This window comes from Leptinotarsa decemlineata, unplaced genomic scaffold (assembly GCF_025532065.1).
Source record: "Leptinotarsa decemlineata unplaced genomic scaffold, Ldec_3_MD MMD2_tig00003335_RagTag_RagTag, whole genome shotgun sequence".
Taxonomy (NCBI): Eukaryota; Metazoa; Arthropoda; class Insecta; order Coleoptera; family Chrysomelidae; genus Leptinotarsa; species Leptinotarsa decemlineata.
This window is the reverse complement of record NW_027412587.1, coordinates 5,051,314-5,072,810: the sequence shown is the minus strand read 5'-3', so window position 1 is coordinate 5,072,810 and position 21,497 is coordinate 5,051,314. Positions and strand designations below refer to the sequence as shown.

Sequence of the window (21,497 nt, the reverse complement as noted above, 5' to 3'; positions counted from 1 at the left end):
ACACCTGAAATGTTACAAATTAAGGAGACCTTAGTCACATTTCGAATGAATACATGTCAAATATGATTCCAATGGAATTTCTTGTGTCAGATTTCGATAATTTCTCAACAAGCAACTCATTCGAAAGGCAACTAAAGTATTTAATGAAACCTATATTGATGAAAATATTTTTTAGCGATTTCATTTAGCTTGTCCTGTGTGTTCGTTTGTTCATTTGTTTGGGTCAGTTTGATCTGATATTTGGTTTTGATAGCAATACAATTTAATGAATTCTGTATCACTGTAAATCTAAAATGACCGCAGCTACAAAATAGCGTATAACATATTTTTTCACAACTACCTCAATATGGGTATCAAATGACAGGGATCGACTAGTAAAATAGTGATACACTTCGAAAAAGATGTAAAATCAAGATGGTCGCAGCTAAAAAAATGACTGATTACATATTACCTTGTAATACTGAGGCACTGAATTAAGTAAAAAGAATGAGAGGAATTGAGTAACATAATTAGAAACTGAAAACTTAAGAAAAATTAAAACGGTTCTATTGAAAAAAAATAATGATGTAATGTGATAAAAACTAAAAAATGAATTGGAAGGTTCTAGGTAGCAGCTATTACACCACTCTCCTCAGCAATCTACGGTATTGATCAGATAAAAAAATTATGAAATCGTTAGGCATAGTATTTGGTGATTTTATTATTTTTTATCTGATCAATACTGTAGATTTCTGAGGATGGGGTGTGATGACTGCTACCTAGGACCTTCAGAATTATTTTTTAGTTTTCAATACATTTTCTACATCATCATCTCTTTTTTTAACCGTTCAACCTAAGTTTTTTCTACTCTTTTTAATGACTTTTTTCATTACTTGAAAATGATATAACAAACCGAAACCGGTACAAATACAAAAGTTATTTCCTTATTCTATATTTCTTCTTGAGAAAACGATAAACATCTTGGGTAGAACACACAAGTAGTCTTACTGATCTTGAGAATTTGGGCTTTTGGGAATGCAAGAAATCTGGAAAAAATCCTGATTCTGAAGGAAATATTCACACGGTTATATCTCTAGGGCACGAGTTCAACTGGTTGAAATGTGTGCAAATTTATTATTTTCTAAATTTTGCTCAGAACTATTCAATAACATAAGATAAATTCTTGAATTATTATGCAGAAGCTTTCTTCGCCAAAATTTTGTTAAGAATATTTCCAGGGCGGGAAAAGGATGATAAAAACGTGAAAATGTTGTTTTGAAACCAAAAATTTGAATTTGTGTAAAATATCTCAAACTTAGTGAGTTTAAAAAAGTATAAATACCTGCAGAAAATATGGTTGTCGACAGCGTTTTTCATGAATACTGATTGTTATTTATGAAGTTGATTGGTAGAAATATATTGCGATATAACCAAGTTATATGTCGATAACTTCTGGAACAATAACATTAGCTTCAGTTTACCAGTTCAAAGTCATACCGCGACACACAAGGACTTTTTCTGTCAAAATAGAACGATTCGTTATTGTGCAAAAATAAATGTCTCAAGATCCTCAATGTAAAATAATCAGTTACTAGTCAATATTTCATTAGTTTACTCACATTTTCACCAAGTTGTATGTTGAACCTCAAAGATATAAAATGATATAATATGTATCATTGATTTGTTCGTATTTTCTAATAGAAGGTTCACTTTTCAGATTGATTATCGCTTAACAGATGTACAATATATAGTTTATATGTTATTCCGATGTATCAGCTGTATTTATGTAAAGTTTCATCTGAATCCGTTCAGTCGTTTAGGCGTGAAAGAGCCACAAACACACATACATACATATATCCTCACAAACTTTCAGATTTATAATATTAGTATGGATGTTAATTACTTGTGATACTGCAGTACCATCCTTGTGAAGATTTTTGGAAATTGGTGAATTTCAAGATATTCAACTGTTCAATTACGAAATTTCATTCCATCGCCATCTGGTAAAGCGTTCCATTAACTCTGCCCCATTAGCACCGCGAATTACAAAACCATTCATGGCTCAATAATTTGCTGCTAGTTTCATGAAAACATCCGGTAACTTTTCGATCATAATCACTCATACACCACAGTCTACCGTTGCTTCAAATTAGGTTATTGAATCGTTTTAGAGATCGCATTGTTCACATCGTCTCGGACTCATGATTACTAACGGTATATTTGGGTGGTCCGAATTGCTCAAACACCAGAAATGTTCGGTGAATTGGTACGAAATAACCCAAAAAAAATAACTTAATGAGGTGTGAATTATAGACGCCTCATCAAGATTTTGGTTACTACAGATTTTCAGTTTAATGTTAGTTGATTTCCTAGACACACATTGGTAGGATTTGTTACAAATACGAAGATGGAGACCTGAAAGATAGAACAAACTTACGGATATAAGTAATCATGGAATTACTAGGATGCTGTGTACGAAACTTTTACTTCTAACTGATAGAATGATTTACGCAAGATGAGGGACTGCAAATGGGATCGCTGCTTTCACCGGTTATAGCCAACATACATATGGAATGATTTGATACTCTGGACATTAAAGAAGCCCACAAGAAGCCCCAAGTCTAGTTGAGATACGTTGACGACATCTTTATAATATGAAACCATGGGAATGCAGAACTAGACACCTTTAGGAAGTACATCAGCAACGTAAGTCCTTCCATCACTTTCACAATGGAACACACTTCTTAGACGTATTGGTGAAGAGGACCGACACTATTTGGGAATATCTGTATACCAAAAACCCACTCATACGGGACAGTATCCGAACCAGGAAGTCAACCAGCATTAATCGAACAAGAGAGGAATTATCAAGACTCTAGTAGACCGTGCTTTCGGGCTCTGTAATACAGAGAAATGGTTACTCCTAAGTGATAGTGGGACAGTCTCTGGCTAGAAGACAGCAAGAGCCTCACAAGGAAGAGAAGCCGCCAGAAACAATACTTGTACTTCCCTACATCAAAGAAATGTCGGAAAAGATAAGCAGAATTGGGTCCAAGTATAACTAGAACCGGCTTCATATCTGGAAACACTATCCGTAGCAGCCTCTCGAAAACCAGGCCTCCAAACGCGGACTGCGTTTCCAATAATTGCATCATTTACTGGTATATCCTGCGAGTGCGGATACATCGGTGAAATAAAGAGGTCATTGAAAGTTCGCATTGCCGAGCACAAAAAATACACACAGCGAGGAGAAACGGCCTCAAAACAAGGAGAAACACTGGTTTAGCAGAATATTCAATGTTGCCCAACAACGCATTTAGCTAAGCTAGCGTAGAGATACGTAACTTATGGAAACCTATAATCAAGCAGAACAATATCAACTCCCGTCAAACGGTCAGCTCCCGCTAAAACCAATGAAGAGGAGAGAGGAAAGAAGAGATAGGATAGCACTCGAATGACACATTAATAGTCAGATCTCGGAGAAATAAGTCCAGTCATCACCCGAAGTTGAAACATTTGGAGATTGTAACCAAAGAAGACCACGGCAAAACTAGAAAATCAACCAACACACAATGTTATAGAGACAATTTATTACACCTTCTTCAACAGTCGTATGCTAGTTTAATATCTAGTGAAGGTATCTATCAGTATAGATACATAGTTGAACATTGGTATCAGAATGATCTGACAATTATTCTACAATACAGCAAGGAAAAGAAGTCAACCATCTTATAAAATCGCTTTTGTTGAATGTAGCATCGGTTTTTGTTCGATCTGATGATTTGTTAAAACCTTCAGAGCATTATAACTTTGTTTCAAATATTGAAAACCTCGTCAAAATATCTCAACAAAATTTTAGAAACGTTCTGGTAGCTCCAACATCCCCTAGAAGTTAATTCCAGCTTCCATTCTGTATATTGATTGGTCTGTTCATAACTGTCATTTGTTTCATCTTCACTCACCAGACCATAGATGCATATGTTATTATGGGCGTAACCCCCATATACAATGCCTGGTTTCAGACCCCATGTATTTAGGTAGATGCCTCTTTCAAGCATCAGTAATACCTCTGCTGTTATAAATCCTATAAATCAGCCCAGGATCTGCATGTAGTATCATTTTCAGTTTATGGTTGAGTTGGAAAGGTATTCTTCATCGATCCTTCTATTGATATACCTGACCTGTACACATATAGGTCTCGATGTAGAGGTTTGTTAGCCATTGCTACGTCCCTAATATGTTTGTAAAGTAGTATTTCGTCTAGTTTTCAATAATGTCTCATACATTCTATTCAAAATTCCATATTCTGGAATAACTTCTCAAACTTTTATAAAATTTATCTGGACGCGCTTTTTGCTAAACAAGTTAGCACCATTCGATGATGAGAAACAGCATTTTTGTTCTTGTTAGGTAGAAGTGTGTTTATTCGAGAAAATTAACTTTTTTTTCCGACCTGTTTTCATAAATATTTGTATAGTTTTCGAGCCACAAATCATACATGACACCCGTTTTATGAAAAATGGCTATAGGAACGGCAAAAGCAATAACTAGCGTGCCCGGTATGAACTACAAAACCATTTCACAGCGACTTTATGAAAAATGCAACGGATGCTCGGGTCTAGGGTCACATCGTGGCCTCCCATGATCTTATCTCTCGAGTAATAACGGTACGACACACTGTTCCATCTATCTGAATAACTAACGCATTCATCTTTTGTTTACGCTGTTACCGACGGATCCATCAGCAAGATAATTAATAAATTGTATTCAGTTGGTCAGTATTAATTGCTGAGACTCACTATGGGACATGATCTGCAAATCTATATGAGATCTCTGATCAAATAAAAATAATATTTTTTACAGATCCAACAGGAGATTTCCAATCAATCACTATTTATTCTACTCATGATTCGATAATCAAATATTTCTGTGGAGAAAAACTCGAAGGAAAACAAATGCCTTACTTTTAACCCCCTATGATGTTTGACTTCTCAAAATGATCGTGAAACTCGACTTGAGAAAATAAATCTCTAAATCTAGTGAAAAATATCAACGGAGGATTGAGTATACCTCATACGCTAGCTTTCGATTAGTATCATACAAGGGCTTTGCAGAAGATGTAAAATATTTACAGATAAGAAAAAATATTCAGATAGGTCACATATAAAGTTATCATACTGTCCTGGTTCCCACATAACTCATAGAAGTTGGACTCATAAATTCGAAAAGTTGAAACTATAATAGCGGTGCTTGTGCAAAAGTAGCGATTTACGTTGGGTTTGAATCGCTAGAGATTAAATTCATTTGGAAAAAAATTCTCAGGAAGTGAAGTTCAAGGTGTACTGAATTGAGCATCCACAGTTCGTTGCATATTTCTGATATGTACCACTCTTGGTGAAATCAAATATGCCAAGGCACTTGAAGACTTCCCGTGAAAGTATCTACAGAAGACAGACAAATCTACAACCTTTTTTTGATGCTCCAGAATATCAAGGTTGCAAGTGATGTTCGCGTCTCCAATCAGGCGGATGGCTCTTTTCTGTATGGAATCCAGCAGCTCTAGAGTATGCTTAGGGGCGCAGCTCCATACATGAAAACAATACTTTGCAGAAGGTATCATCTGAGCTTTATAAAACATCAAAAGTTGCTGAGGTATGTACAGTTTTCTGGTTCAGAACAGTCTTCCAAGTTTTTGAGAAGCTGCCTTAGCAATTCCAGCGACATGATTGTGCCAAGACATATTGGTGTCCTCTGGAAGAGGTTTTTCAGCTCTGGCTCAGAATAACGAAAGGCATCAGAGATGAGTCATTTCCTCGTCTTGAGTCAATAATGAAGGGAAAAGCAAAAGTTTTCATGGTCAGACAAAATTGAAGGGACGGTTTCAACAGGAAAAGTAATCAAGTTTCGAGACATCGACATCAGATAAATTTAAACGAGATAATGGTTGTCATAACCAACAAAAACTGCAATGAAGCTCCCAGCAGAAAATTTTATATGATTGGAAATATATATGATTCAAATTAACATCCTGTGTTGAATGAACATCATTCCGGAATGTATTTATCTTGAAATGAGTGAAACAACAATAAGCAATATACTCAGTTTCAAATGTTCTGCAATACTTACCACTAGAGGCGATAATTAGAGTGTATCTTGGATACGAAACTAAATTGCATGTCAACAACACAAATGTTCTGTAATAAAATTTGGAACAAAATTAATGTTGTGATTCTCCATCACAACACATCTACCCACAATGGCGTTCTAAACGAAAAACGAATGAAGTATCATAGCTCTCTGAATCGCTGATACATTTCATTCAAAACTAGCGTTTCGATTGACATCTTATGTAGGCCAATGGCCATAGCAACCGACCCCTACTGTGAAAACAAATAATAATAAAAATTCCCTAGAGCTTCTCAGGAATAATGTTCTCATTTATGGAACTTCGTCAGTAAACATATCCTTAGGCTGTTATTCTGTCCAGGAAAGTACATGGCATGGCAACTTAAACTATCCTTAGCAACAGAACTTGTAATGTGATTTGAGCAGGACAATGAAATTAAACAATCACGTCACAAATATCATCGACCTGAATGTATACCCAAACATCACAAGCAACTTTGATACCCTGGAAAATCGGAGGGAAGTTGGTAAGTTTTCTATTTTCTAAAGATATATTTACAAAAAGTGTTCGCTAGATTATACCCAGACCTTATGTCAATATATACCTATCACTACTTTGCCACAGGCACCGCTGTCAATGAAAAAAACTGTTTAAAATAACTGTTTATTACTTGCAAGTTTGCAAATTCATGAAAACCATCGTGTCCCACCGACTATCCAGCACATGCTTTGACTTTTGCTATAATAATGATCTAGGTTAGTGGGCAGAACACACCTTGGTTGGGTTTAATTATCGGCGAGCACGCCACCTTTGAACTTGGAGTATCTCCAAGATTGGCTGACTTATTTCCAGACACGAATCGGATCCCCCGGAGCGAAATTCTCGTAAATTTCGAGTTAAGTGGGACACTGCTCTAATGGAATCCGATGAGTTCTATTATGAGCCAATAAATTCGGGTGGAGCGTATCATAACTTGAAGGCAAGAAAGGTAGGAGGGGAAATGCAGATTATTATGTTGGAGAGGTGGAAAATGGGTACTTGTTTGACAAGAGATCAAAAATGAAGCCTGATGCTATTAACAATACAATTCCCAGATTTTACTGATAAAAGTATCAGAAATCATCTGCAAAAGTTACCATATGAAAATACTCGCTCGAAGGAATCAAGTTTGTGCGTTTTTCGCGAGTAGAACACTATACTTTTTCTATGACTCATAATAGAAATATTTCGAAACGAGATTGAACTCAAAACCTCTACGAGTAGCACAAGACACTGGTGTTTCAACCACTACTCTGAACAGCTGTTTCAAGTTAGTGTGAAATAACTCACATGTTTTTTCAATAGTCAAAGAAAAGAAAAGTATGATAAACCCCAATAAAACTTCAAGTTTCTTCTGTTTTCATTGAAATCGCTTCTAGTCATTTGAAATTTTCAGAAAGAGCTGATTTTACTAAAAACAAATAATCGATTAGCATTTCGTCCTTTCAAGACAAAATTATTGTTTTCCTCCCAGAGAGAAATACACAAGTTTTCACCAGAATATAGCAAACTCTTTGACAACAATGCAGTCTTTTTACTTTTTACTAAGTCTATCGCTATTGTCTCTCCAAACAAAACATAGACAATAATATGGGAACTTGAAATCATGGAAACTTAAAAAACAAATTGAAACCAGGGCCCAAAAATACTGCTTCCTTTATTCAACACCAGTGTAGAACAAGTTTCAAGTAGAACAAGTTTCAAGTTCGAACAAACCATTTTCTTAACTAATTTTGATTTAGTTTTGTCTCTGTTCTGTCTCATCAAGCTTCAAGGTTCATTATTGACTATAATGGAGTTCTTTGCTTTGTTTTTAGTTATTTGCTCGTTATTGAGTTATTTTGATTATGCCTCTAGTCATTCCATCTACAAAATGAAAACCAAATTACGCACTATGCACTATTTTCAACATAATAATGCACTATTTTCAATATACAGGGTGTTAATCTTTTCTCAAGAATTCCTTTCTCGTATTAGTATCGTAAATATTCGATGACACAACAATAAATGTATTTTGACAAATTTCAAACATCGCAAAATGTTTCTTATTCAATGTATATCTACCTATATATACCGTTTTCTCGCCAAAATTTCCTTAGTTTCAGTGTATATATTAAATCATTATTTTTATATTATATACTTAGAAGTAATTACAAGTCTATAGTTATGAAATGATCAAAATTGTGAAATTTCAGCAGAAAGGTTTTTCTGTGTAATAAATAATAAATAAATCAACAAACAATTAGTTGTTACTTTTTCAATGCAAAGCACACTAGTTGTCTTTAACAGCTTTTCGTTTTATTTTTTTTTTGTAAAACAAAGCGAGTTACGGAAAGAGAGATAAAGAAAGTTTTCAGATATTTTACCTGACAAAATGTGGCGCACATTTTTGGTCAAAAATGTTGGCTAAGCTGTCCTAAATCGCCACTGAACCCTCTTTTAAAAAAAATTACATTGGGAAATTTCACCAAATCGAAAAAGTGATATTGACAATATCAACACCAAAAAGGATTTGTTTTAAAAAATGTCAACACCATCTGAATCTTGTTCATGTTCATACGGACTTTTTCCCATAAAATTATCACCTGAAAACGCCCCCACATTTTTCACGGTAATTAGGAGCACTCGGTATGAATTTCATATCTCTCATAGAATCAAACCCCACTAAATTAATGAAGTTTGTCCGGTTTTTCTGCAATGCATAAAAGCAATAAATTTGCATTGTGCTCAGCAGGATGAACCCTGCTGCCTTTGAAAGCAGTTTCAAATATGTCTCGTGAAATGTACATAACAACCGCTTTCTCGAGAGGTTATTGTAAATTTCCATCAGAAAACAGATTTCTTTTTCAATTGATGGACATGAGAAAAATTTCAGTATCTGATGTCCTCAATAATTATCATTTAATCAATTATTGCTGTCAATGATTTGTTCAACCACCAGCAAGCACACCAAAATCAAAATTGGTCAAATCATCTAAAAGAAAAACCTATCAGAATACCACGATGGGCGTTGGATTATATCCGACAGGGGTCAGTGCAGGATTCTTCACTGAAGTTATTCCTGCATGTGCTGTTTATATAGATCCTGAGTTTATTCATTTGCCTAGTAAAAAATCGAAAAAAATTCCATCCAGTAACACATCATCAAACCATCAACAGTAAATTTTTATGCTGTTATTCCCAACAACAAATCGTCATTTTTAACACCTCGACATGTGTTTCGATCACCACGTGATCATCTTCAAGAGGAATAATAAAGTGTTCAATCTTCCTCTTGAAGATGATCACTTGGTAATCGAAACACGTGTCGAGTTGTTGAAAACAACGATTGGGAAAAAACTCCAGTAATATTCATTATACTACAACGAAGATTCCAAACAGTGCATCACAAAAACTGTTATTGTTTCTCCAAATTCGAAAATAGGGAGAGCAATTCTCATAAGCATGGAAAATAACTATAGACAAGTTTATATGCCAATGGTACTGGTAACGATTTTAAAATTTTTAGTCACTATGAAATGATAGAATCTCTCTCGCTTTCATCTTACTATACAGTGTGTAAAAGCGAAATGGAATAAATGAATTCATTATTTTGTTTACGGTACATATTTTAACAAAATCTCGAAACACGTAAAATTTAAATTATAATTTGACATACTTCAACGAAAGAATGCTACCCCTATCATCAACCCCCGTCGAATGACAGGTACAATCCCCTATTTTTTAAATGATAATTATAGGTCTCTTCATTCTCTATTCAAATATGTTATTGCTTTCGAGTTCATTGCAACAATTAAGATAAAATAAATTAAAATCATGTGGTTACCGAAATTCGATAACATTCACTCAAAACTTATTACAAAAACTATAAATAATTGCCATGGCCTCGTTAGTTTGAAACTTGTTATGTATGTTACAAGATTAGTTGTCAGTATTTCTATTTTAAGTTCGAAGTTCGTTACCTACAAGTCTGACAAATTGTTAGATTAAAATTGATGCATAAAATGATTGGTTACGGAGATAAAACCCGAACACAACAAAAAGTAGCAGACCTATTTTATGAGAAATTTTCTAATTTACTGCCTATATCTCAAGAAACAATAAGCAAAATATAGAAGCAGTTTCGCGAGTTTAGTCATGTGCGGCAGATAAAAAAAGCAGCTGCCAATGCAATGAGTGATGAACTCTAATTAGATGTGATTCTTTAGTTTGAGGAAAACCCACATACATCGACTAGACAGGCATCCACTACATTCAATGTTAGCCATACATCGATAGTAAAAATAGTGAAAAAAAATAAAATGCATTCCTATGAAATGATACCTACTCAGGAGCTCATGGAAGACGTTTTTTTTGATGGACATGTTGAATAACAATATCATCCAATTAGAAGACGTTATGTTTTCTGATGAGTGTACTTTGTCTCTCAACGGTCACGCTAATCCGCAAAATTGCCGCTACTGGTCAACGGAAAATCCTCACTGGATGAAAGAAGAACACACGCAATAACCTCAAAAGGTTAATGTTTGGGCAGGAATTGTAGGAAAACATACCATTGGTCCCTTTTTCATTAAGGGCAACTTGAATGCCGATAGTCATTTGGCACTACTTCAAAATGATGTCATTTCAAGTTTGGCAAATTTATATCCTGATCCAGGAAACCCCTCAAGTTCCAGTGAATACGATATGGTTTCAGCAGGATGGAGCACCACCACATTACTAAGTTAATGCCCGGCAATACCTCGATACAACATTTCCCAATCGGTGGATAGGGAGGCGAGGATCGACTGAATGGCAGGCGCAATCACCTGATCTTTCATCATTACATTTCTTTTTATGGCATGACAATAACCGTGACAATTTTACAAAAAAAATCTCAACATCATCATCTGAACACTAGAACTGACCGTTCCCCTCACAAAATCTTCAGTGTCATATGAGTCCCCTGATGGTATTACAATTCTCATTTTTAATAAATTACCCCATACATCGTTTTCTTCGGTAGCATTTTTTATCAAAAGTTCAAAGAATTTTCTGAAATTATTATTCCATTAAGGAATTTTGGTAATAGTGCCTGTGTTGACTCTTTATTGTGTGTTATGTTCTGTTAGGTTGATATAAACGAATCACTTTCCTTGTAGCTTACGACTTCTCAACAGTTGTTATTGTATTTATGTAAAAACAAAAAAGGAAAAAATCAAAAGTCACTTCTACTTACCTATCCTATTCAGATATTGAATTGTTACCGTAAGCTTATTTTCTGGTGAAATTTGAATTTACAGACTGCAAATTCGTGATCATATGTTCTATTGGATAGTAATGTACTTGTCTGACCTATGCATACATTGTGTACCCATGTAACCCCTCCAGAACACTTTAAAAAAAGACCAAGATATAGATCATACGGAACATATACCAAAATTGTGGATGTTCAGTTAAATTCACTATAATTTCATGTCCATTATAATAACCAGAAATGAACATTGTACATAACAAACTTTGGAGAACGCACAATTAATTCCCTTGTTAATAACTGAAACAATTCGGCTGTTAATTCGTACAACAGTGGAATATGTATGTTGTTTTTAATGTTGGGAAATGCTCACTGAGAATGCGCTTTACAGTTATAATGAGCCTTTCGCGTATGACAAACACGAACTAATGGAATTGATGTCATTAAGTCAACATTGTTTCCAGCTCGACGCCAGTCTAGATGTTCGTTTGGTTTTCGAATATGGAGACAAAGCCAGATAACGTCATCTTTCCTAGTGGATGCAGAATAACATCGTGTATGTTAATTCCGTGTATATTGTCAACGGCGTATTTATGCACTAGAGTTACAATGTGACAAAGAAGCTTCGAGGCACTATATCCTCCGCTTGTCTCGTTAATGGGATTTTTTAGCGATGTGAGATACCAGGGTTGTGAGAGAAGTATTCAAAATATTGAAAACTGGATGATCCTGACTGACACTTACTTTTTGTAACCAATATTTTCAAATACTTTTGTAAACCTTCCAGTTTGATGTTTTCATCTTCCCCTCTTCTGTGGACACACCTTTTAAAAATACTGTATTGAGACTAATTTTCTGTAAATTTTCGAAAGATATTTGAAGTTAATATATGTCTGGAGGTCTAGAGATGAAAAAAATATTGATATGTACTTTCATAAGTACTCACTTACAAAGAGAAGCCAATAAACGATAATCTTATTGATAATTGACTGAAAATTGAGTCATAACAAACATAAAACAGCATGAAAAGTTCCTCGGCCCCGTTTTCATATTATTTGGTGATTTTAGGTATTCCTAAAAACTTTCAGTAGTAGTGGCGATCTCATTTTTCGTGAGTCTCACCATTCGAGATAAAAACAATCAGTTTGAGAGTTTAAATTCTTTCACTCAAAACTCCGTCGAGTTTGAGTCATCTCTCAACTGCGGAGAAAAGTTTTATGACTGTGTCACAAAGAAAATGGGATTAATGAAGTCCACTTTCTACAAAAATTATATCAGTGGTTAATATAAATCAAAATAGGTTTCAAATTCAGATTCAACAACCCTGAAAACACCTTTTTATGAGAGATATTCCAAAAAATTAGAAGAATAGTTGTGAAGGGATGAATTATAAAAGGTTATAATTTTTAATTTTTCTTCATAACCATTTATTTTAGAATTGTACTTGATACTTTCATTGACTTTTTGATAATAAATAAATCGAGTTATGATTTACAAATATCGCAACACATCACATCCTTCATTTCAATATTCAGCAATTAGATCAGAATCCAACTTTAATATTACAAAATAATTGAAACGGGGGATATTTCTAGGAAAGATTAATTTTTAACAAAAAAAGGTTCTGGCTTTCTTCTTTTCCATCTTTATACAAAAAAATGTGGGAATATTACAGATCTTTGTACGAAATAATATACTAAAGGAATTTTTTTCCAGAAAAATAAGTTTAGGAGATACAAGAATAATTTTTATATATTTACATTTAGTTTCTCGAATTTTGCTAGTATATTTTGGAAATACTGAATCTGAATCCTTCTTGACATATATGTCCCCTAATATAATTTTCAAAGAGAATGAACTATATTATTCCCTATAAAAAGTACGCCAATACAAAATTGAAATGTTTTCAGTGGCCAAATTGTAGTGTTTTGGAAGATCCTGAGTGGATTTTAAAACTGTTTATTTTCATAAGAAATATTTCTACTAGAATATGAAATATTCTATTCATATCACAGAGAATACTAGAATCATCGAGAAAAAACCGTATCTATTCAAAACTTTGATGTGATATGGTGCAGAATGCCATTCAAATTATTTGACTAACATTCATGCATGTTAAGTATCGACACTCTACAATAAGTCAATACCCATAAGGAGAAATTGTTGTTACATAAGGTTTTTTTTTCGATTTGTATCTGAAAAAACTGTGTATGATATTGATATTTCCACAGACACAGTTTTCACTCATACATGTATTGTCCTCAGTGAAAAAGTATAAAGTAAAATGACAACAAAGCTTTATTCAAAGCATAACTTGGCTGTAAAATAGTTTTTCCACTAATGAATATGTGGTACTTTAAAACTCTTTCCGTGTTTGTGGTATTTGAGAAAATGAATTCCTACCAAATATGGAAAGCCCATAGACTACAAGTCATTATCGTCATTCCCCGGCATCGCCTTTGTGCGTGTTTTGAGTTCACTTGTGAGACACCCAAGCTTGATATAATAGCGTTTATGTTGGTTAGAAATTCTCTTCGTGAAGATAACACTCTTCTAGAAACTTGCCGGCGATTTTAATCACCTGCAAATGTTATAGTCATCTCACATTATCAACATCATTATTTCCTTGTCAGGTCATAAAAGTGCACGCACTTTCACTTCAAGAACTGAGTGATACTGTTTCTCTGTTTCAGTATCACAATGACTTGCCTTTTACAATGTGGAAAATGCTTGTGTTCATCTAATGATCACATGAAAGGTTGAGGCCTCGAATACCAATTGATTATTTTTTTTAAAAGGTTTTCAAAGAAAATACTCTGTCCTCTACAAGCTAAGTAGTTTTTTTTTTGTATAAACCACTTGTTCATCAATGGTAAAATCTAATTACATTTATTTTCGAACGTACAAATATTCACTGTTTCAGCTTCGCCATTGTAGGGCTCGTCAAGATAATGAACAATAGTGTATGTTACATTTGTTTGCTGTTGAAAATCCCTCCAACCCTGGAGGCCATTGCATTTTGCACCCATCTTTTCATATCACCATTCACAACAAAATTCTTTTGGACATTAGTTCGATTAACCATAAATTGTTTGTTTTCTAGGAGAAGCTCTCTATCTATGTTTCCCCATCTTTTATTCAAGCGTCCTGTAAATAAAAAGTGTCCACTAATTGGCTCTGTGAAAATTCTGAGATGATCCTTGTGCTGTCGAAGTAGTTCTTTAGTTGTTTCTCCCTTTATGAAGTTTTGCCTACATGCATCCCATTTATATTGATCTACTTCCTGATGCATAAGTACTCATCAACATAATCGTTGATTGCTCAGAAATAATACTAATAAAAACTTGAACAATTCAAATACATGATAAGGTCTGATCTTTTTGAATTGTTCAGGGACAATTTGATCTTTCAAAAAAATCAACGTTGATGGTGAATGATGGCCACTTATAAGACAAAATATCTATCGATTACAAAAAAAGGTATTATGTGAAGCAGTTCATTTGGTGGTCTTTGTTTTCGAAAACCATATTGGTCGCTTGAGATATCCGAACATTGTAAAACTTCAGCAATTATAGTTTTTTCTATGATTTGTTATTTATTTTCTGCACAGGAACTGATCCATAGTGATTTGAAAGTTAATTTTTGGCTTTTCAAGTATTCTTCTTTCCGACATACATACAGTCATTCGCCATAATCTTTTTCTCGCTCACAGTAAAGTTTATGTCAACCTCAAATGATTATTAATTCCAACCAGCAACACCCTAGAGCTTGGATATAATCCAGTTTCGATTGAATTTCCAATTTTGGATATTCGCATTTCAGTTACAGCTCCATTAAAGAGCAACTTGAATCTATTTTCATGAATAAACATCAATCAGGCGTAACAAACAAGATTATATCAAACATAAATCGTCCTGAATCCTGATTGTTTTAGTATTTTGTAAATGGTCTCGCGCTCTAGAACATCATGTCGTACATTAATGGATTTTTCGAAATAATTGCCTAGGGTGTACTTAAATACCACTGATAAGCGATAGAAAATAGATGTATTCTTGGGGAGGATTTGCATACATTACAGATCGTATTTGATATAAATCGCTGGATTTTAAGTAGCGATAACTCTTGCATATCGAGAGGCAATTACCACAACAGCTGTTGGTCTCCAGTGATAGGGACATGTAAATTATGGTATGAGAGGAAATGTAATGGACTGTTAAATACCGTCCTTGAGAACAGCTTTATGTAGTTTCTAATGTGAAATAGACGATTCAAAATGGTAATTTCGAAAAAGCAGATGGTAATCACAGAAGCTGATGATACAAGGATCATACAGGTTTAATTTCTGTATATATACAAGTTGAACTACTTAACAGAAGTTGAGTGAGTAGTCGACAGTTGTTGGACAAATTAACATGAATTGAAGATTAATAATCCCATATTTGCTGTTTTCATGACGTCTCGAAATGAAAATGACTGAAGAATTACTGAGATATTAATAAACTCATGACAAACCCTTTGGAAAATCAGTTGCTTCAGTCTCTTGAAAAAGATATATTTGTTATCCATCTGACCAAAAAGTAATATCAAGTACATTTTTAGATTATTTCATCGTCAGCAAGATGAAAAAATTTGTCAGCAGAAAGAACAATTCGAATTTTTTTCTGAAAAGCAGTAAATAGTAGAAAATATATCAGAAAAAAGCTTAATCTAAATAACATGATATATCAAACAGATCAAAAATGTTTCATTACTAAGTGTTATTTCCAGAAATCAATTTGTATTTTTTGTTTCAGGTAAATATCACCGCCCATTAACATTTGCTGCTCATCACCAATTAAGGTAAAAATATAAATATATATTTATTTGATTCTGTCACGATTTATTACGAATATTTCTCCTTCACTCCACCAATGTTCAAAATGACAAGCTTCGAAAATCAGAAAACAAGAATTTGCTTATGCCCTTCCTTTCAATTATTTTATTTTGGGGGTTGAAATGGACACCAATATATCTTGGCACAATAATGTCGCTTGAATTGCAAAGGCTGCTTCTCAAAAGCTTGGAACACTGTTCCGAAGGAGAAAACTGTACACACCCCAGCAAGTTCTGATGCTTTATAGAGCTTAGATCAGACCTTCTTTGGAAGTTCTCATGTATGGGCTCCGCCCCAAAGCATACTCTGAAACTACTGAATTCCAGAGTCATCCGCCTGATCGGACACGCGAACATCACTTGCAACCTTGATAGTCTGGAACATTGTAGACGCGAACATCACTTGCAACCTTGATAGTCTGAAACATCGAAGAAAGGTTGGAGATTTGTCTCTCTTTCATGGATACTTTCACGGGAAGTGTTCAAGTGACTTGGCACATTTGATTTCGCCAAGAGCGGTACATAACAAAGATACGCGACGGACTATGACTGCTCATCGTTTTGAGGTTCAACTCAGTACTCCTCGAACTTCACTATCCAAGAGAACTACGTTAATGTGGGATAAATTTTCTGAGAACGTTGGGTTAAATTTCCAGCGATTCAAATCCAATATAAATCGCTACTTTCGCACTGGTACCGGCTCTAAGATCGGTGTCTGTACCTTATGGACTTTTCTGTAGTTCCTATGTTTTGTCCTTAAAAAAATATAACCCGCATATCTTCGATTTAATCGTTTTCCGTTCGGTATAGCTTCACTTCTATATGCTTCTGCTATGCCAAACTTCGAAACAACAACCCAAAATAAAAGAAATTGTTCAATTGATGATAAATTTATACTTTTTCTACTCTTGCCTTCGTAAATAGGCATTATCTGAAGCTTCCGAAATAAATTGCTGAATTTGCTATAGTACTTGGGATTTTTTGGCATGGTGAGCATCTGATTCATGCTTTAAAAATACGCCTAGTGTAAAATATCAGGATATATCTATAATATTGTATCCAAAGTAGCCTTCAACATAGAATATGTAGAATCCAGTTTTTGGCTAATTCTACAAAATAAGTCAGTAAAACGTTTTCTGAAAATGGTTCGATCTTCTTGTTATTTCGGTAATTCTCTAAGATATTTCATACAGTTTTCTGGATTATGTATGCAACAAAATATATTCTGCGTCCTCTGCCAAATATTTAGTTTGGTGAGGAGTTAACATTTCTTCATCACTTTCCATTATTTTCGAAAATATAAAAAGAAATTGGAAGCTCTTAACACATATCAATCTCTTCTCCAAACTCTTTACTCTCGAGATGAACGAATAAAAAATGGCGAATTTCAACTAAACAAATCGTAAAATGTACATGGCAACTTAAACTATCCTTAGGAACAGAACTTGTAATGTGATTCGAGCAGGACAATGAAATTAAATAATCACATCAACGGCACAAATACCAATAACTCTCTCTGTACACACAATTATTATCCATGTTTAATGTTATATTATCATCTTTCGGTAAATACGGTATAAACAACAATCAGAATATACTGCTTCGCCTTATATTCGGCTTCGGCTTCGCCTCACCAATGACATGCCTAGCCACGTCAGTAAATCTGCCTACTTGAACGAATAAGTATTTATTGGCGTTATTTTTTTCCTTCATTTTTTTAAGATTCCCACATTTTATGTTGAATGGTTGAAAAAATAGGAAGCCAAAAGCTTTTTTGTCCAGAAATTATTCTTTCCTTAAAGATTCCGTTTAACAATCACATGTTTTCAATATTTTGACAATGTTTCCGGTGTTGAAAATGGAGAACCTCTCAATGTTATTTGTAATGATTTTATCTACCGAAGCTAATAGGTTAAATCCTACTATTGATTTTTTTTTTGAAGAGCACGCTTTGTCCACCAGCACCCGCCTAAATAGAAGCGTATTCATCTAACACAAGTATGGATACACAAACCTTTGAAAATATTGAATGCAACAGGAACCCTAAAACTCTCGTAATCCTGATTTTCTCCTCCCACCATGAATATTCATTTATTTATTCAACGGAAAAGCCAATTTACAAAAACATATTTAACAAAGTGTGAGAAACTATAGAGTAGGTATTTTTGAATGATCATGTCTGCTGGTGACAAAACAATTTACAATTTTACAAAACATTTAGCGAAGTGTGAAATACAAAATATTAATAAATCCTTGTCTAGTGACTATATTACTAAAAGATTAAACAATTCTGGTACTTACAAGAAAAAAAATGTAACAAATCTAGTACTTGCAAAAAAATGGTGAGGCAAAGAAAAGCTTCAAAAAAGCTATAGCCTTTTCAATTGATTTTTGAAGACCTGAAGTGATACATTAAACAGATCAAAGTTATTATGATAATGATTTCCCAGCTTCAGAATACGAGGAATCGGACTGAGCATAATTGGTATGGAAAAATTCATATGAACAATGTCAGGATTTCTCGTGTCTTTTTATTTGATATGAAAAGTTATTAGCTGAAGTGGTTCTGGGCAGTTTATCTCACTATTTATTAATTTGAAGAGGTAACTCAAGTTCATAAAAATTCTCCTATCTTCCAATGATTTTGTATTTAACTTGGTTAAGAGTTTACTGTACTCATATTCATTTCGTTGAATATAAAAGTGAACCGCACAATTCGTTGATAATTTCTTTTGAACATTCTTAATCAAATCGATATTTACATTATAGTATGGGTTCCATATAATCGAACAATATTCAAGAATAAATCTTACGAAAGCACAATATAAAATCTTTTTTGTTTCAATTGAAAAATCAGTAGAAATTCTCAACAGAAAACCCAGCATTTTGAGACTTTCTGCTGCAATGTCTGATACTTGAAGATTAAAATTAATTTCGCTATCAAATTTAACTGCCAAATCGCGAATAAATGTTTCTTTTTCAAAAGCTATATTATTCAATATATATTCAAAGAATATTGGACTTCTAATTTTAGCGAACGTAATGATTTCACACTTATCAATGTTTACCTCTAACAAATTATTTCTACACCACCATCTTCCCGGCAAGTGATTGCTCGATAAAGTTGAGAAATTCACAATATTTGAAAACAAACTCTATATCCGATAAGAACAAGTTGAACAGCAGTGGGCCCATTTGGGATCCCTGCGGTACTCCTGATGGAACCTGAATGGGCGTAGATGTTGTATGTCCGTATTTTACAAACAGAGTTTTACCGGTTAGGAAGCTATTGATTACTTGCAAAGCATTCTTGCCTATACCAAGCGCTTGAATTTCAGATAGGATTTGGAAAAGTCAGTATAGACAGAGTTAACCTGTAGTCTCCTCTCAAGATTTTCAGTTAAGTAGTTTGTGTAAAGAGCAAGGTTGGTACAAGTGGATTTACTTTCTGAGAAACCGTGTTGTTGGGAATTCATTAAAGACTTACAGTCCCAGGAAAGTTTCTTTGTAAGCATAGAATCAAACATCTTAGCCATCTCTGACTGATTGTGAACTGCTCTATGATTCCCAATATTTTTCTTATCTCCTTTATGTATTGGTTTCAGGAAGCTATGTTTCCAATAATCTGGAAAGGTGCATAGAGAATAAATGTTATTGAAGATGATTCGTAATGGGATTGCTGAAGTGTATAGACATTTGTGTATAAAAAAATAAAGATATCCCATCAGGTCCCATATTTCTGTCTGCAGAAGTTTTCATTTCCTACAATCACAACAATTCTCACATTTCTATACGTGCTCTTTGATCACAGTGCATATACCTTTGTCTTTGTTTTTGTTCCCCACCTATTAATCTTCTGCTATACTCCAATGACTGGATGGAATGTGTGGTCTCCTACCGGAAACTGTTAACACGTCGTTGGACCACGAAACATTCCAATCAAGTTCGAATTTTATCCTTTTTCAGCCTCTATTCAACGAAAGTAAAAAAACATGCTCATGCAATTTGCTCGTTTCATCCTCCACATCGTTAGAGTTTGATGGATGATATGACTGAACGACGTGAAGGAGTAAATATCAGTCGTGTCGATTGATAGGACAAGGTAATTGCCAATAATTTACGTGGTTCACTTTCCGATGTAATATCTCGTCTGAAAAAAGATTGACCTGTTGCCCCTGTTCCACGTAATTTCACACGATGTTTTCCTCCCGATCATAATTCTCTCAATGACCTAGATATTGATTCACCAGTATTTAGGTACACGCTATTTATAGTCTGGGATTTTCCACAATAGTATTCATCTAGCTGAGTGGATTCAGTTTGGAAACATGTATGCACTGAAGTTGAGAAAACCTTTGTAGATTTCAATAAAGTAATGAAACGATCATATACCGGGTATCAACGAATCTATCAGACAAGTCATAACTTCTAGACAATTAGGTGTATCAAAATGAGATTTGGTATGGGATAATGTTATTTGAAGAGGAAAGTTTCTCACACATCTTTCACTCTCCGGTTTCACCGGAAATGACTCCGGTTGTGAATTTTTAATAAATAAATATTTTGGATTTCTGAGACAGTTCTGGATCAGAATGACATTTTCGTGGAGTTTTCACGCCAACTTGATTTTTTCAGAGTCACTTTTGAAATTGCATCTAGGTGACCATAATCGGACGTAAACTAACTAATCTAAGGGCCTCAGGTGATATCAGAAAATTACAATCGCGTTATTTGGCAAAATTACATTTTCGTGTCTAACTATTATTTTTCAAATGGCGACTATTTTTTGACAAGCACTTTCCAAAAAAAAGGTTTTTTTGACGATACTACCGATACTGATTCATTTGCTATTGGATTACAAATAAGAACATAAATTAAATATTACTACAGAAAATACTTGATAATAATTTATTTTATTTAATAGATAGTAATTTAATAATTCATTTAATAGATTCCTTGACACCCGGTATACTAAATCTGTTCTGTTAAAATCTATTAAAATCTATTTTTCCGTTAACCAGCTGTCGCTCCCCTATGAACTACACGGTAAGACTTCGTTAGAGGTCTTACCTTTTAACGTGTGACTCCTAACATAGGTTGAACGATAGGAAGTGAAAATTGATCGTCCGATCTTGCGGTTCGAACCACCGGTTCAAACAGCGGTGGATTGAGTGAGTGAAGCAAATCACCCACATCAACCCACCAGGTTACCGTCCCAAATGATTGAATACAATGAAAAAGAAAAAT

General features: G+C 34.2%; 1 protein-coding gene across 2 annotated transcripts in view; it reads left to right on the top strand.

The window, feature by feature from the left end:
* Window positions 1–21,497, top strand: part of tyn (trynity) — a 186,541-nt gene that overhangs the window by 102,815 nt on the left and 62,229 nt on the right. Inside the window, exon 1 of one of the 2 annotated variants that reach the window (XM_074177998.1) lies at window positions 16,199–16,217. The exons of the other annotated variant lie outside the window; for it this stretch is intronic. The gene's annotated coding sequence lies outside the window, so the exon portion shown is untranslated. Of the gene's footprint in view, window positions 1–16,198; window positions 16,218–21,497 lie in introns of those variants that run through there. 2 annotated transcript variants of the gene reach the window in all.